A 16,426-nucleotide genomic window follows, 5' to 3' on the forward strand; every position below is an offset into this window, starting at 1 on the left:
CTGACTGCGTCTGCTTCTGCAGGGAGAGAGTATTCCTACTGTGAGAGGTCTGGGATCTGGAGTACAGAGGGTAAGCCTGGGCCCCCACTTACCCCCAGGGTCCCATCCTCACTCACCTCCCTCCTGTATCATCCTAGTCCACAGAGTAGCTTTTCACTAAGCTCTTACTGGATTGGACTCTTCACTACATTATCTCATTTAATCATCACAACAACCCCAAAGGCAGACAGTAGTATCTCCCTTTTATAGGAGAGGAAACTGAGGTTTGAGGGGATTATGTCACTTGTTAAGGACTCACAGAGATTTGGGCTTCTCTGTGGTCGCAGCCTTTGTGATGTTTCCTTCTCACATGGGCTGGGCTTCTGCCATGTTCTACCCATCTAACCTGGGAAGCCCTCCTGATTTCTGGGAACCTGACAGTCTCAGGGGCTAATCCTCATGGTTAGAATAGGTACAACTTTGTGAGCATCTATATACACCAGAAGTTTCACAAATGGCCTGATTTAACCTTCATCCCTGTGAAGTAGGTGCTAGGATTCTCTCTATTTTGCAGATAAGGAAACCGAGAAAGGTTAAGTGTTACCACGAGTGTTGTACAACTGCTAAAGTGGGGGAACGGGATTCAGACCAGGCTTGTCCGAGACCGAAGCCCGTGTGCTATACCACTCCTTCTAAGGGTGTCTGACAAGGACTGGACTCTGACAGTTGTCTACTCCCCTTTGGGAACCCTGCTTCTAGCTGGGGTCCAGCCACCCAGAACCAGGTTGCAGCTGCCTTCCTGCTACTGACCTCCCAGTGGCTCCACCCTACCTGCCTGATGGACCAGCCTCCCAGCCTCACCTGAACTGAGCACAATTCTGTGCCCCTCTAGTGCTGTGCTTGACCACACAGCAGCCAAGTCAGTTTCTCGGGCCCAGCTTCCTCTGCTCCCCAGCCCTGCCCTCCGGTGTCTGTGACGGTCCCATGTGCATGGAGAGGTTCTCATGTGATTCTTTCCACCACCATCCCCCAGCTGGATGGGCCGATACCTGCTTTAATCCCCACATGGCTCTCTAAGGTGGGTTAAGCGAGTGTCAGCACCTCTCCCTGGCTTCTTGGGCTTCATGTAGCTCCCTCGCTTCTATCTACCAGTGGCAGCCTCTTCCCCGTGGCCCTGGTAGCCCCCTTTTGAGACCAGTCTGTATGGCTGAGCCTGGCTCAATGCCTCCTCAACACTAGAGCTCATGCGTCCTGCGGTCCGCGGCTGCTTGCTGACCTGAATGCCTGCATTCCACCCTGTTCTGCCATCTGATGCCTGCCTGAGTGTCTGCACTGACTCCTGTCCCTTGTCTTCCTCTGACCCCTGAGCAGCACAAGCTCCTAAGCCTCAGCATGTCCCCATAAGCCCCAAGCTCTGCCTCCTGCCCCTTGCCCGGTCTCAGCCCACTTGAGTGGATATTTTCCAGCCTTTTCCCTCAATATCTCTCAACTTGGACTCTGCTCCCCATAGAGCAGAATCAATGACTCACCTAATAATATGTGCTGGGGGTCCATGTGCAAGACGTTGTACGGGGCACCGAGACCTCCCAGCTGTCCCCTGACTCTCAGGCCCACCATCTCTCACTATTTGTGGCTGGTTTTTGCTGTTTTCCTTGATTCCTATTAGGACAGCAGAAGCCCCTCCATGCTGCCCACCTCATGAAAGGCCTTGTAGGTTTTGTTTTGTTTTGTTGTTTGAGACAGTCTTGCTCTGTTGCCCAGGCTGGAGTACAGTGGTGCAATCTTGGCTCACTGCAACCTCTGCCTTCTGGGTTCAAGCGATTCGTGTGCCTCAGCCTCCCGAGTAGTGGGGATTACAAGTGCACGCCACCACACCCGGCTAATTTCTGTATTTTTAGTAGAGATGGGGTTTTACCATGTTGGCCAGGCTGGTCTCGAACTCCTGACCCTAGGTGATATGCCCACCTCAGCCTCCCAAAGTGCTGGGATTATAGGCCTGAGCCACTGTGCCTGGTTGGCCTTGTAGGTTTTGAAGCCTACTTGGAGGTCTCTAAGTCAGGGCTTCCCAACGGTCTTTGCACACAAAGGAATGGCTACTGTCTGTGTGACACACTGTAGGAACTGCCGGCAGCCTGAGAAGGGCCAGCTAAGGGGTCCAGACACCCCAGGCTGAGCCCCAAGGGCTAAAGGGATGGGTCAGGTCTCTGCTCACCATTCTGTTGAGAAGCTGTCCTCTAAGCCTTGACAATAAAATAGTAATAGCTTCTTTTTATTGAGTGATTAAAATGTGCTGGGTGGTGTGTGAGGCATTCTATCTACATTGTCTCTGTAGCAAAGGGAAGTCATCATCATCCCCATTTTATAGATGAGGACGGAGGTTCAGAGATTCAGCAACTTGCCCGAGGGCGTTACCTCTCTGAACTTCTAATGTGCTTAAAAAGCAACGTCAGTGTCAAGTGATTTGCCCTACAACATTCCTTGTTTCCTCTATATGTTCTTCTTTTTTTTTGTTTTGGAGATGGAGTCTCTCTCTGTCCCCAAGGCTGGAGAGCAGTGGTGCGATCTCGGCTCACTGCAACCTCTGCCTCCATGGTTCAAACCATTCTCCTGCCTCAGCCTCCCGAGTAGCTGGGATTACAGGTGCCCGCCACCACGCCCGGCTAATTTTTGTACTTTTAGTGGAGACGGGGTTTCAAAGTGTTGGCCAGGCTGGTCTTAAACTCCTGACCTTGTGATCCATCCACCTCCGCTTCCCAAAGTGATGAGATTACAGGCGTGAGCCACCGCACCTAGCTTCCTCTGTGTGTTCTCATCTTGCAACCAAACAGGGAGCTCTTCATGTCTAATTAATATTTTCATCCCTACTCTGCGTCACACACTTGGGTGTTCCATGGTTATTCTCCAGGTCTTTCTGAGAAGCCCACGGCTCCGTAGGCCCAGCCCTCACCACTTCTGTCCCAGAGGAGTAAACCCAAATGCCTTCCATGAAGGAGGCCAGACCTTTGATGTAGGGAGGGTGTTTGGGAAGAGGAATGAGCTGCCAGCAAGCTACCTGGTGACTGTGGCCTTATGGGAATCAGGATGTTTCCAAGTCAAAGGCTGCAGGAGTTCCTGTCTCTTTGCTCCTCCTCAGCAAGGGATCTGCACATGCTCATTCCATGGTCATGGCCTCGGGGGATCTTTTCTACTTTGGGTATTGAGAAATCTCACGTATCTCTGTAAAGATGATCCTGTCTTTATGCCCAGCTCCTTATGGCAATTCTTGAGAGAGGGAGAGGGTCAGGGAATTGAGAATGGGGTGCCGTTGCCACACTCCTCCCTCCATTCTGTTGTGTATAATACAGAGTGGTAGTGTCATGTGACACTAGAAATTGCTGAGCTGGTCCAATCTCTCCATTTATAGATGGTGAAGCCAAGGCCTGAAAACCTTTCCTGCAAGGTCGCAGAAGAAGAGGCAGAAGCAGGACCAGAACCCAGCTCCCCTGACTCCCCATCCAGTGCTCTTCTCATAGATTACATTGCTTCAGCATCCCCCGGCTGTTGCTCCATTCAGGGGTTATAGGAGTCACGGACTTTTTTGGTTGCTTCTTGGTTGGAGGCTGTTGCCCCTCACCAGTGAGGGGTGGGTATTGGTGGGCAAGGTCACTAAACAGGTCAAAACTTCAGCTGTTCCCACATGGCCTTGTTGGCCCCTGCCACACGGGACAAGTTGGCAGGCGGGTTGTTTGTGCTCACCAGTGCCACGCTCCCTGTACTCCTTGTCTGGAAATGTGGCAGGAGGGAGTTGCCTCTATTTTGAAGACTGCAGTTGCTATGGACCCATCAGGGGCACAGACTTTCTAGCAAGTAGATCTCTGGGTCTGGCTCTTCCTCAGCCTGGCAGGACCAGTAGGGTTAACTGCGAACTGCTCTCCTCCCCATCTTCGCAATTTCTTCCAGAGGGAAGGAGCGAGCACTCTGCCATCTACATATTTTCAGCTGAGTTATATTTTGCATAAAGTAAACTTAGCAAACAGAGAACACAGTGAGAATATATTTGGCTTTGAAGCGTCAGTGCTCTGACAGGCATTTCCTATTAGCTATCTCAGAGCCGACCAGCCCGGCTGGGTTTTGCTTAAGTGGCATAATTCTCCTGCAGTGGAGACAGCTCATTCATTAGTCATTCCAAAAGCCAGATACAAAATACCCTTCTCTAAGCCAACTCCACCAACCAGCTCCCCAGCCCGGGTGGAACAATGAAACTATGAGGCTTACCAGCCTGGCAAAGGTCAGCCCAAGAGCCACCTGTCTGCTGGGCTTTGGAAGATAGCTTTGGCTGCAGCCTTTCATTTCCCTTAGGAACAGGAAGGACACGTCTTCCTCCTGTTGGCAGAGGCCTTAGGATCCTTACTGGGGGTGGGTTCCTTCCCATTTCACTACAGCGTCACTTGCAACAGCGCAAAGCCCTGATTTAACACACTCTGTTTTGTGTTTTTTTAGCCGGAAGCTAAAGGTACCAGTTCTTAGAAGAAGCTTAGGAATGTGCCCCTTCCTGCTCGGGTCTCTCGACTGAACTCAACCCTTCCTTGATTGATGGACATGCATGTTATCTTTTGTAATCTCTGCCCGGTGAGGGCTGATGTTCCCATTTTACAGATGAGGATATTGGAGCTCAGAGAAGTGAAATGGTTGCTGAAGTCACAGCCCAGCTTCAAGCCTGTCGGGCTCCAAAAGGCGTCTTCTGTTCTCTCTGTCAGGAAGTCTCTTTTGGATGATTAACTGAGATTGAAAATGAAAATATACATGAAAGAAAGGTCCTTTTTTCAACTTGACAAGAAGAATGCCACTGTATTGCAGGCACCCAGACCAGGGTGGGCTGGAAAGCCAGCCAGGGAGAAAGCACGGGAAAGAAAGCATGTTCTAACACGAAGGTTAAAGCACCCTGGGATGTGAGTTGGGGTAGGGTGGAGAGGGTAGTTCTCGTGGGGGCAGAGCTTGGTTTGGGGTAGGCCAGGGGCTGGGACCAGAAGAGGGACAGGGAAGGGTTTTTTGTGGGTCCAAGGCCCAGCTCCACTGAATGGGCCATCTGACAGCGCCTGACCAAGCAGAATGCCAGGGTGTAAAGACCCCACTAATACCCAGTCAATGAGGGGAATGCCAGAGGAGCGCCCAGAATGTTCTTGTGCAGAGGCAAAGAGCAGGAGTTTGTGACCACAGCTGGCAGTCAGTGTCAGCCTCACTGGAGGACTCTTAGCATTCCAGGTGGACAAACATATTCACAGGTGCCTAGACAAATGAGGTCTGGGGGAGAGAGACAGGCTACATCAGAGGTAGAATATGTATTTACATAAGCTAGGAATGAGAGTCTCAGAATCCTTCCAAAGCAGATGTCTGCTTAAACCTCTTGAGCGGTGCCCTCCTTAGCCTAGAAGGAAGGCCTTGCTCAGGTAGTCTCAACCTGCCTCTGTGGTGTGATTTAACACCTTCCCCTTCATTCCACCACACTCTGTCTCAAAATATTTGTTGTTCTCAAACACACAGAACACTTTCACTCCACCAGCTCTTCCACATGTGATTTTCTTTGCATGTACTTCATCTTTCTCATCTGCAGCCCCACCTGGCAAACTCCTACTCACCCTTCAAAACCCTGCCTAAATGTCACTGAATCTGGAAGCCTTCTTCATCTTCCCAGTACACATTTGTCTGTATTCCTGATCCTTTATCTATAACTCTGGTAAATCATTGATCCTAGTGCACTGTCAAGAAACTTGTCCTATTTTATCTGTGGATTCCTGGAGCCCAATCAAGATCCTCACATGTAGAAAGTACTAGATCAATGGATAAAGCAAGCATGAATTTGAGAGCATGCGGCACAGAATGATTGCACCTCAGACCTGGAAGAAAATGTAGAGTTGTAAACCCGACATTCGAACGCCTCATCTCCATTTGCAGCCTGAGGTAATATACATAAACCACCTAATCTAGTAACTGGCAGGTATTAGTCAGTGAATGGTAGCTGATATTTTTGTTTTTGTTGTCATTTCTTAGGGAATCAAAATAGACGTAGAAGAATTTGCAGAAAGAACAACAAATCTGCAGCTGGGGCTGTGGCTCTGCCTCTAAGGCTCTCCCTTTATGACTTTGAACAAGTCATTTCACCCTCTTGAGACCTTGATTTCCTCATCGATAGTTTGGGATACAACTAGGTGTCCTGTAATTGGTGCCTTTCAGCCCTGATCAAAACAAAAACAAGACCCAAGCAAACATCATCCCTGACAGGTCGGAGGGAGTCCAGCTCAGGTCTTCCCGGTGTCATCTCTGATCAGAAACCTGGGAACCAACCCTGACCTTAATGGCCCTTCTAGGGATGTGCTCTTTCCCTGGGCAGAGCCAATCCCCAGGGAGGCAGAAACTCCTACTTGCCAAACTCCTGGCTAGTCACACCCGCTTTGCCATCCTGGAGAAGGAGGGAGTTAGCCTGTTGTGGAGCTTGTGGCAAAATCCCTCTTCCTCCCCCAAACACAGCTATGATTAGCTGTGTCCTCACCACGAAACTGCAGGGGTGTGTGCGGGTGAGTCATAGTTGTTCAAATCACATTTATAGAGAGCTCGCATGGCAGGGGGCTTGGTGGCTGTCAGAGGCACCCCAGTTCCCTTTCTCTATCCCCAACAATTGCTGAGATTTTAGGACCCAGGCATTTGGGTTACAGAGTGTCAGAATCATCTGCTGATGATTCTTATGCCAGGCCCCAGCCACCCAGAGCAGCTCCCCTGCAGGAGGAGAGGGGCTTGATCCTCATCCCATTGCCCACCCCGTCCCACCTGGGACAGCTGTCCCAGGGTTAGACTCAGGCCGGAACTGTCACTGTCTCTCACCGCCCTCTCCCTGGGGCCTACCATCCCCAGGACCACTCCGAAGGAATCAGGTAGTCTCTCCAGGTGTGAACCCCACAACCTCCAGGGGCCCCAGCTCCTGCCACTCCATGCCCTAGGCTCACTCGTAGCTGTTGGCACAGGTGTCCCAGCCTCTCTGAGCTGTGCACTCTGTCTCCAATGCCCCCTCCCACTCCCTTTTCACCTAGCCATGGGGACCCTGAGAGCTCCCATCAGGAGCTGAGAAAGAAGCAAAGGCCTCTTTGGTGGAGGAATCCTGGCAGGCCGGCAAGTCCCAACAGGCCGATGTTGGGCTGCTGCAGGCAGACAGTGAGTCACCTGGGTCCCCGCTGCTTACAGGACACAGCCAGAATAATGACAATAATAATAGAGATCCAGGGTGCTGTTATTAACGCCCACCTTTCCTCCCAGGACCCTGTCTCCTTTATCCATCTGACAGCCCTCGGGGCAGGGAGGGGCCGAGGGCCCAAGAGATTTTGTTGCCCTGTCTTAAATGGGGGGAAACTGAGGTTAAAGTTGTTTCCCACTGAACTGCTAGTCCTGAGAAGAGGACTCTGCTTCCTAATGTCCCTGATGCCAGGAAAGTTCTGCAGCTCCACAGTGAGTGGTCTCCTTACTGGCAAAGCTCTAGGCTTAGGGATGAAAGAACCCACATTTCTGGATTTCTCACACTCTGTCCTCTAACCCTTACTTACGACAACAGCTCTAGGGACTAGTTATGATTATTATCCTCATTTGATGGATGAGGAACATGAAGTTCAGAGAGGCTAGGTAAATTCCCAAGGTCATGCAGCAAAGGAGAAGCAGACCCAAGGTTTGAAGCCAGGTTGGTTTGACTGTGCTCTCTCACTCAGGGTCCTGTAATCCGGGATCTAGAGTTTCCAAGTCTGACTTCCTAGGCCTTTTGGGCCTGTTCTTCCTCCATTGCCTTCCCCACCTGGACTCACTCTATCTCAAGATTAGGGTTCCTCCCAGGGCCACCTGAAGGCCAGCTTTCATTTTCATCTTGAGCAGCCGTGGAAAAGTAAGGACTCAACCACTTTAATTTTGGGGTCTTAGTAATTATCTGACATTCACCACCCACTCAACTCTACCCACTAGTTATTAAAATAATAACAATAATAATTTAGAGAAGTGATGGCAATGATGACAGCGTTCACAGAATCCGGGACTGGGCGGAGATAGATATAGCCTCACACTTCCTTTTTATATCAGAATGGTGCTAGATTTGGGAGTAAGGACTGTTGGAGTCTGGTCAGTTTTGGCAAGGATGCCATGTATCATAGGACTGAGTGAGCCCCTAAATGCCTCTGTGCCTTCATGTCCCCCTCTGTAAAATGTGGGTAAAAGTCTTGCAAGATGATGTGCTTTCAGCTTCTTGAAAGAAAGTCATGATAAGACAACCTTTTCTTTTTCACCACCCTATAGTCGCTATTTACAATGACCCAAGAGTCTGATGCCTAAATGATACATTATCTTCATGCTCCAGTCTCCCACTGTCTGACTGCCCAGCTCTTCTTTGACGAGAGGTCTCACCGATTGCGGCCCTTGGCCTTGGGAAGGGTGATGGACTGGGCTGGAGGCCTGGGCTGAGCTCTTGGGTGCAGGGGGAGCCTCAGCTTTTCTAGCCCTCATCCTCAACGGCTGCCTCTGCCAAGGCCTTGGAGCTAGAAAAAGCAAGACCAGTGCCTGAGTGCAATAAAGGCTTTTATTAGTCCTTTTATTAATGATGGTTGGTATTTGTTGAGAAGCTGGGACAATAGTTATTCCAGTAAGAGGATATTAAGCTCCCTCGAACAGGCCCTATATATCTAACAGGCTCTGGCCCCCAGCCTCCCCTGACGCAGCTTTGTTACACTGCAGCACACCCCTGGCCTCCTAGCAACTCCAAGAAGAGAGAGGAGGGATGGGGGAGGTAGGGATAATCTGGTGTCATTAAACACACAGGCCTTTGTGGAGGTTACTGTACACCAACAGCAGGAAGCTTTTTCTTCCTTCTGAGCGCATAGGGAGCCTATGTGATTTTGCTTTTTTTTTTTTCTGCTACCCTGGGCTCTTGGTTATTTTACCTCCAGAGCTGCTGGTGATAAGTTGGTAAAGGAGGACCTCCTTAAACCATTTGTTAAACCATTTGAGACTGTTCCTATTACTTGTTTAAGCTATTTTACATGATTTTTAATGTAATAAACACATTTATAATACTATGTGGTAGCAATGTTCCGAGTGCTCTTCAAATACTAATTTATTTAATCCTCATGACATCTCAATGAAGTAGGCACTATAATTATCCTTATTTTATAAATGAGGAAATGAGGCCCAGAGAGGTTAAGTGACTTGCCCAAGGTCACACAGCTGATAAGTAACAGAGTTAAGGTGTAAACCCATGCAGTTGTCTCTAGAGTCAATGCTTTTATCTGACATTTTAAAACTGAATCTGAAAAGAACTGGGAAATATTGCCTAAATTCTCAAGCTTTATTGCTTTACCAAAAGGAATTAGATATTCTCATGTACGGGATGGTATAATAAATTATAATAGAGTTCCCCCAGAATCAGAGCATCTCCGAGGTGAAAACGTCCTTGAAGGTCATCAGATCTAATCCTCTGACAAATACAAGAATACTCTCTGCAGCATCCCTGATACGTGATCCTCCAGCTTTTGGTGTCAGGAAGCTCATTACCTAATCCAGCAGAACATCCCAACTTTGGGCAGTTCTCACTGTTAGAAAAGAAAGCTGTTGGCCAGGCGTGGTGGCTCAAGCCTGTAATCCCAGCACTTTGGGAGGCCGAGGTGGGCTGATCATGAGGTCAAGAGATCGAGACCATCCTGGCCAACATGGTGAAATCCTGTCTCTACTAAAAATAAAAAATCAGCTGGACATGGTGGTGTGCTGTCTGTAGTCCCAGCTACTCGGGAGGCTGAGGCAGAAGAATTGCTTGAACCTGGGAGGCGGAGGTTGCAGTGAGCCGAGATCACGCCACTGGACTCCAGCCTGGCGACAGAGCAAGACTCTGTCAAAAAAAGAAAGAAAGAAAGCTCTTTTCTTTCTCCAACTGGACTGACATTTAACTCCCTTTAACTTAAATGGACCAACTTTGTCTTCTAGAGTTGGGTGGGCGGCAGGGCAGGGGAAGCCTCATCCCTTTTGCATAGGGCAGTCCATAAAGTGCTGAAAAACAGTGTTTTGTTTTTTGTTTTTTTTTTAGATGGAGTCTTGCTTTGTCACCCAAGCTGGGGTACAGTGGTGTGATCTTGACTTACTGCAACCTCTGCCTCCCAGGTCCAAGCGTTTCTCCTGCCTCAGCGTCCCAAGTAGCTGGGATTACAGGTGCTCACCACCACGTCTGGCTAATTTTTGTATTTTTCGTAGAGACGGAGTTTCACCATGTTGGCCAGACTGGTCTTGAACTCCTGACCTCAAGTGGTCCACCTGTCTTGGCCTCCCAGAATGTTGGGATTATAGGCATGAGCCACCATGCCTGGCCTGAAAAATAGCTTTCATGTCCCCCTTAAATCTTTATTTCTCTTTTGGCTTAAACTTCCTTAGTTCTTTCATGGCCATGGTCTTCATTTGTTTTTTTAATTTCCAGATTCTCAGATTCTCCATCTCCCTGTTTCCACCTCTCTCTGAAGTACTAGAGCTTATCAGTGTTCATTTTAAAGTGATGTAGGGGCTGGGCACTGTGGCTCACACCTGCAATCCTAACACTTTGGGAGGCCGAGGCGTGCAGATTGCCTGAGTTCAGGAGTTCGAGAACAGCCTGGGCAACATGGTGAAACTCCGTTTCTAATAAAATACAAAAAATTAGCTGGGCGTGGTGGCGGGCGCCTGTAGTCCCAGCTACTCAGGAGGCTGAGGCAGAAGAATTGCTGGAACCCGGGAGGCAGAGGTTGCAGTGAGCTGACATCACGCCACTGCACTCCACCCTGGGCGACAGAGCGAGACTCCATCTCCAAATAAATAAATAAAGCGATGTAGGAATGACACACATCACATCAGGTGTGCTCCTGCAATGTTGAGCACGGGATCATCACCTCCCTTATCTCCTTCGTTCATATTCTACATTTCCAATGATGCAGCCTAAACTCGCCTTAGGTTTTTTGACTCTTGACTCACAATGAGTTTGTAGCCAACGTGTAGCACTTTTAGCCTCATTTTCCAAATTCTGAATTTGTACAGCCATGCTGGGGTTTTTTGTTAGTTTTTTAAGCCCAAGGGCGGGACTTCGCATTTACTGCTGATAAATTTCATCTTGTTAAATTCAGTTCCTTGTTCTAACCTATCAAGGCTGACATGGAACCTTACTCTGTTACCCTATTTCGTGATTTCTTACTTGATTTTGTATCATCTGAAATGTTGATAAATATGCCACCTGTGTTCCCATTCAGGTAGTCACTACTTGTTTTTAAAGCTGGATAGGAAAATTTTCCAAGGTTGGGTTTATGGAGGAAGATGAGGCGAAGCGAGAGTGACTCCGAAGGAAAGATTTCTGTTTGGATGGATCTGAGTGACAAGCGCTGTGCACCTCTGGGGGTGTGAGTGGCTGGGTAACCAGGTAAAGACTCCCACGACATCAGGCCTGCGTCAGAGCCTGTGACCCATGACGAGGCCGGAAGGCAAATACTGATAGCGCCCAGTTCATAGAGCTGATTGTTTCCTTTACCCTCTGCTGACAAGTGCTGCGGGTGTGAAATAGAGGATATCATAAAATAGAAGTAAGGCCCATTGTGAGGCGACAAACAGGACTCTCAGATCAGAAAAGCCAGGTGCTTGCTGTCAGCATCAAGACCTCCAGAAGTAAAAAAGAAGACATTCTTGGAGCAAAAGTAGAGCGGACAAAAAAAGTGCTTTAGCACGCTGCTGGGAGCTTGAACACATTTTTCTCCACTTAAACAACCCTTCTGTCGTTCCTTAGAGGTCTTACCTGAAAGTCAAAGAATCAGGCTGAGGCCACATCATTGGGGTTGACAGCAAGGGTTCTCAGTTTATCCCCAAGGGTACTGGAAATGAATTGAATGTCGCAATCTTGCTACCGCTGGCCCTGTGAGGAACTCAGCCCACTCACCGCGAGCACCCAGGGAGTATATATTTAGCTGTCTTTCTAATACTCACCCAAATTGTTCTCCTCCTTGTCCACTGCAATCCAGTCTTTTATTTTCTAATTCCCACCCCTTCTTCATGCCACCTTCCCATTCCACCCCAAGGCCGGGAGTCTGGAATGCTTTGGTGTCCCAGGCCTGTGAATCAGGTGCAGCTGCAGGGACCAAGGTAGGTTTCAGTGCCTGGGGAGAAGGGCAGTTCTTGATGGCTGAGAGTAATGTGAGTTCCAAGATAGTCATGAAGTAGAGACAGAACCAGTGCCCAAGTCTAGGTAGGACAAGCCAGGAAGGATGTACTGGAGAGAGCCTGGGGCCAAAAGGGAGCCCAAATCTGGGGCAGAACAGAGCCATGGACACTGAACTGATGAGCAGGCAGTGCCTTGTGCTCAACTCTTATGGCCACAGGCAGGGCATGCATCTAGGGTATAACGGCCAGGCCAGCGGAGAATGCCCTCAGCTCTATGACTCCCTGGCTCCACACTCTAGCCTTGATGCCACTTCAGATTCTCCTACTCCAGTAATGCACTGGAACCTGCTTTGCCGATTTGCTGAACTTGGTGCACACGCCTACTCTCAACTCAGTAGGTTCTTCCCTTCCCTCAAAGGGCCTGTGATCATGGTAAGAGATGCTCCTGCCACCTACCTTAGCCCATTGGTGCCCCACTAAGGGGACCACCTCACCCGGCCTCCCTGCTTGGCTGGGGCAAGGGCTGCTGGACACTTAAGTCAGCATCAGGCACTGTGCCCAATGAGACCTGAGCTCAGACAAACAGAAGGAGGCCAGCCTCCAAAGGATGGAAACCACTTATCTGCACAGAGCCAACATTTCCATTAATTTAGCACACTGACACCCTTGTTCAGTGAAGTCTTTAAAAAGAAGATGAGGCTGGGCGCGGTGGCTCATGCCTATAATCCCAGCACTTTGGGAAGCTGAGGCGGGCAGATCACCTGAGCTTAGGAGTTCAAGACCAGCCTGGCCAACATGGTGAAACCCCGCCTCTACTAAAAATATAAAAATTAGCCGGGCACGGTGGTACATGCTTGTAATCCCAGTTACTCTAGAGGCTGAGGCAGGAGAATGGCTTGAACCCAGGAGGCAGAGGTTACAGTGAGCTGAGATTGCACCACTGCACTCCAGCCTAGGTGGCAGAGTGAGACTCGGTCTCAAAAAAAAAAAAAGAAAAGAGAAAGTAAATGGGATCTGTTTTTTGGCTGTGTACATTAAGGAAGTACACAAGCAAACTCCTAAGGTTTGTCTGATAGAATATTTCACTTTACAGTTTATCTTCAGGTCAGGTCACACCAATCCAGTCTCTGGCAGAGCACTGGTGTTAAAAGGCCATAGGCCTTATTTTAAATTATTATTATTTTCTATTATTAAGCAAATTCTTATTTAATAATAGAAGCAAATAAGTGGTCTGATTCTTTCAGGCCTAGACTTGTGGGCCTGCATTAATTTGCATGGTTGAGTTATTCATGCTGTATTACAATCTAGTCTATCAATTTCTTTCTTTCTTTTTTTTTTTTTTCAAGACAGAGTTTTGCTCTTGTTGCCCAGGCTGGAGTGCAATGGCACGATCTCAGCTCACTGCAACCTCTGCCTCCCAGGTTCAAGTGATTCTTCTGCCTCAGCCTCCCAAGTAGCTGGGACTACAGGCGCATGCCACCACGCTCAGCTAATTTTGTATTTTTAGTAAAGATGGGGTTTCACCATGTTGGCCAGGCTGGTCTCGAACTCCTGACCTCAGGTGATCCATCCACCTTAGCCTCCCAAAGTGCTGGGATTACAGGCGTGAGCCACCATGGCTGACCTAGTCTATCAATTTCCTACACATTTTCCCCTCCAGATTATCATTAATACAGAGTGAATTAAAACTCTCAACCCGGGGGTGGGGAAAGGGAGTTAAATAGGATTTGAGAATTGAAGGATGATCTCTCTGCATCTTGCCCCAGTGTCCTGGATCCCCAGAATAGAAGAAAGCAGACATTGCTGCTCACCCCTCACTGCTCTAAACTCAAGAAGGAGAGGGAAATGGGAAGATAGCACAGATAAACACACCAACTCCACCCAAATGACTCAAATGAAGGCGCGTCTCAGAGTCTTGTATTTTTCTGAAACTCAGGGCCTGAAGAAGGAGGAGCGCTGTCCAGCTGCCTGTGCTCGAATGGGAGCTTCATAAATCTCCAGAAAGCCCCTGACCCCTTCTCTTTTCACTCTGGCTCTATTTCCTTCTTTGCTGAGGTCCCCATTTGTCAGAGCAGAGGGGAATTACATCAGTCAGTTTTGAATCAGACAAAACAGAACTAAGTGGACTGCCTTCTTTGGAAAGGAAGAAATAGTGATGGGAATTTTTTCATTTTTTAAAACCAAAACGAAACTTATTCGACTTATTAGGCAGCACAAAGTAAGCTAGAGAAAGGTAGTCAGGATTGTAAAGTACATGAAGCGGGCAGCAATGTGAACACTGGATGGAAAGGGGGCTGGGTAGGAAAGCAAGGGCTGGGACTCAGCCTCATGGTTCTCCCTCCCCCCCTGCAGGTGAGAAGAGACACGCTGAGAGTCAGCAACACCAGCTTAGGGATGTGCAGGTGTGAAAGTGTGTGGCTGTTGGGGTGCACGTGCACATGCTGATGCACGTAGTAGGTACTGTGTGAGCAAAATTGGCTTCAACAGAAAGGAGTCCAGGATAAGAAAGAAAAGGTGGATGAAGTAGAACCAGAAAATACTCTGGGGACGGGAGTCGTGGTTCATGTCTGTAGTCCCAGCACTTTGGGAGGCTGAGGTGGGAGGACGACTTGAGCCCAGGAGTTTAAGACCAGCCTGGGCAACAAAATGAGATCCCTATCTCTAAAAAAAAAAAAAAAAAATTAGCCAGACATGGTAGCATGTGCCTGTGGTCCCTGCTATTTGGGAGACTGAGGCAGGAGGATTGCTTGAATCCAGGAGATTGAGGCTGGAGTGAGCTGTGTGATCATGCCACTACACTCCAGCCTGGGCATCACAGAGAGACCTTGTCTCAAAAAAATATATAAAAATAAAAAAAATAAAGGGAAGAGAAAGGAATAAAGAAAAAGAAAGAGAGAAAGAAAAAATAAGGAGGAAAGAGAGGGAGAGAAAGAAAGAAGGAGGGAAGGAAGGAAAAAGAAGGAAAGAAAGAGAGAAAGAAAGAAAGAGAAAGAAAGAAAGAAAAAGAAAGAAAGAAGAAAAGAAGAAAAGGAAGAGAAAGAAAGAAAATACTCTGGACAATAATAATGATAATGATAATAACTATGAAGGAAAATAATTGATGAAACAGCATATGCTGCATCCATTCATTCTCTATATAGCATGTTCTAGAAGCTGAGGAAATGGCAGGAAATAGTGTCTGCCTTCATGGAGTTTATGTTCAGGTGTAATCTATGTCAGGCATGTTACACACATTATTGCATTTATGGACTATATGAGGTGATTTCTATTATCCCCATCCTCTAAATGGTGAAACTGAGGCACAAAGAAGGTTCAGTAACTTGGTTGAGTCTCACAGACACAACTGAGTAGTGGAGCCAAGATTTGACCCAGGTGTGCCGGACCCCAGAGCCCTTGCCTTTGACCTCCTAGCGGGACGCATCACCCCTAGCTGGCAGGAGCACACGGATGGTGCCTCTTCAGGTGTTCAAAGGGACAGACACTAACAAGATTCCAGAGGGTGTCCTAGAGCAGGGGGCATGTCTCCAAGGACCAAGACACCCACTTTCTCCGTGATCCAAGCATGTGGGCCAACTCCTGTAGCAGAGGGGTTCTGTATCTCTCTTTTTCTTTCTCTCATTCTTCTCTCTGTGTTTTTTCATGTCCTGAGCAAAAGCCCCACTGGTCCTGCCTTAGTTAGTTATTAGAACTCGTTAGACAGATCATTTTCTCTCCTGGAACCTTGGTCTATCAATCTGTTAAAAAGCGGGATTGGATTAGTCGGTGTCTGAAATCCCTTCTAGCTCTAGAAGGGATTATTATTATTATTATATACTCTATTATTATGAGGAAAATTCAATTTTTGTATTTCCTCCCCTCCCCTGACCAGGTGCCTCTTCTGGAGAGAATCCTAAGCTCAGTGGATGTTCCAAAAGAGATGAATGCCCAGGGGAGCCGTTCCCACACTGGTTCCAAGGATTCCCTTCAAAGATCCTCTGATTTTCTATGAGACCTTTCCTTTTGGGAAACAGAGTCCTTGAGAGCCTGCAGCTCCAGAGAGAAGCAAGCCTGGGCTTGGCCTCTGGATGCAGAGGAGGGGCTGAAGTTGGGGGAGAGGCTGCTGGCGGTCAGGATGGAGCTAGTCCAGGCGGTTGCCTGTCCTCTTGGAGGTACAGAGCTGGGGTAGTCCCAGAAAAGTTCTAGAAAAAGTGAGCCTAGGAGAAGTGGAAGGCAGTTGGGGCCAATCTGAGGCCCCAAACTCAGCGCCCAGGAAAGCAGGTACAGTTCAGGCCCCATGGAGGGTGGGCAG

At 48.5% G+C, this 16,426-nt stretch overlaps 1 long non-coding RNA gene across 1 annotated transcript in view; it reads left to right on the forward strand.

Annotated features, from left to right (window-relative positions):
- The window catches only part of LOC126947565 (uncharacterized), a 38,636-nt gene extending 22,565 nt beyond the window's left edge, over positions 1 to 16,071 (forward strand). Inside the window, exon 3 of the long non-coding RNA XR_007723127.1 lies at positions 16,007 to 16,071. This is a non-coding gene — a long non-coding RNA (uncharacterized LOC126947565). The remainder of the gene's footprint in view (positions 1 to 16,006) is intronic.
- The last annotated feature ends 355 nt before the right edge of the window (positions 16,072 to 16,426 follow it).

Source organism: Macaca thibetana, chromosome 2 (genome assembly GCF_024542745.1).
Source record: "Macaca thibetana thibetana isolate TM-01 chromosome 2, ASM2454274v1, whole genome shotgun sequence".
Taxonomy (NCBI): Eukaryota; Metazoa; Chordata; class Mammalia; order Primates; family Cercopithecidae; genus Macaca; species Macaca thibetana.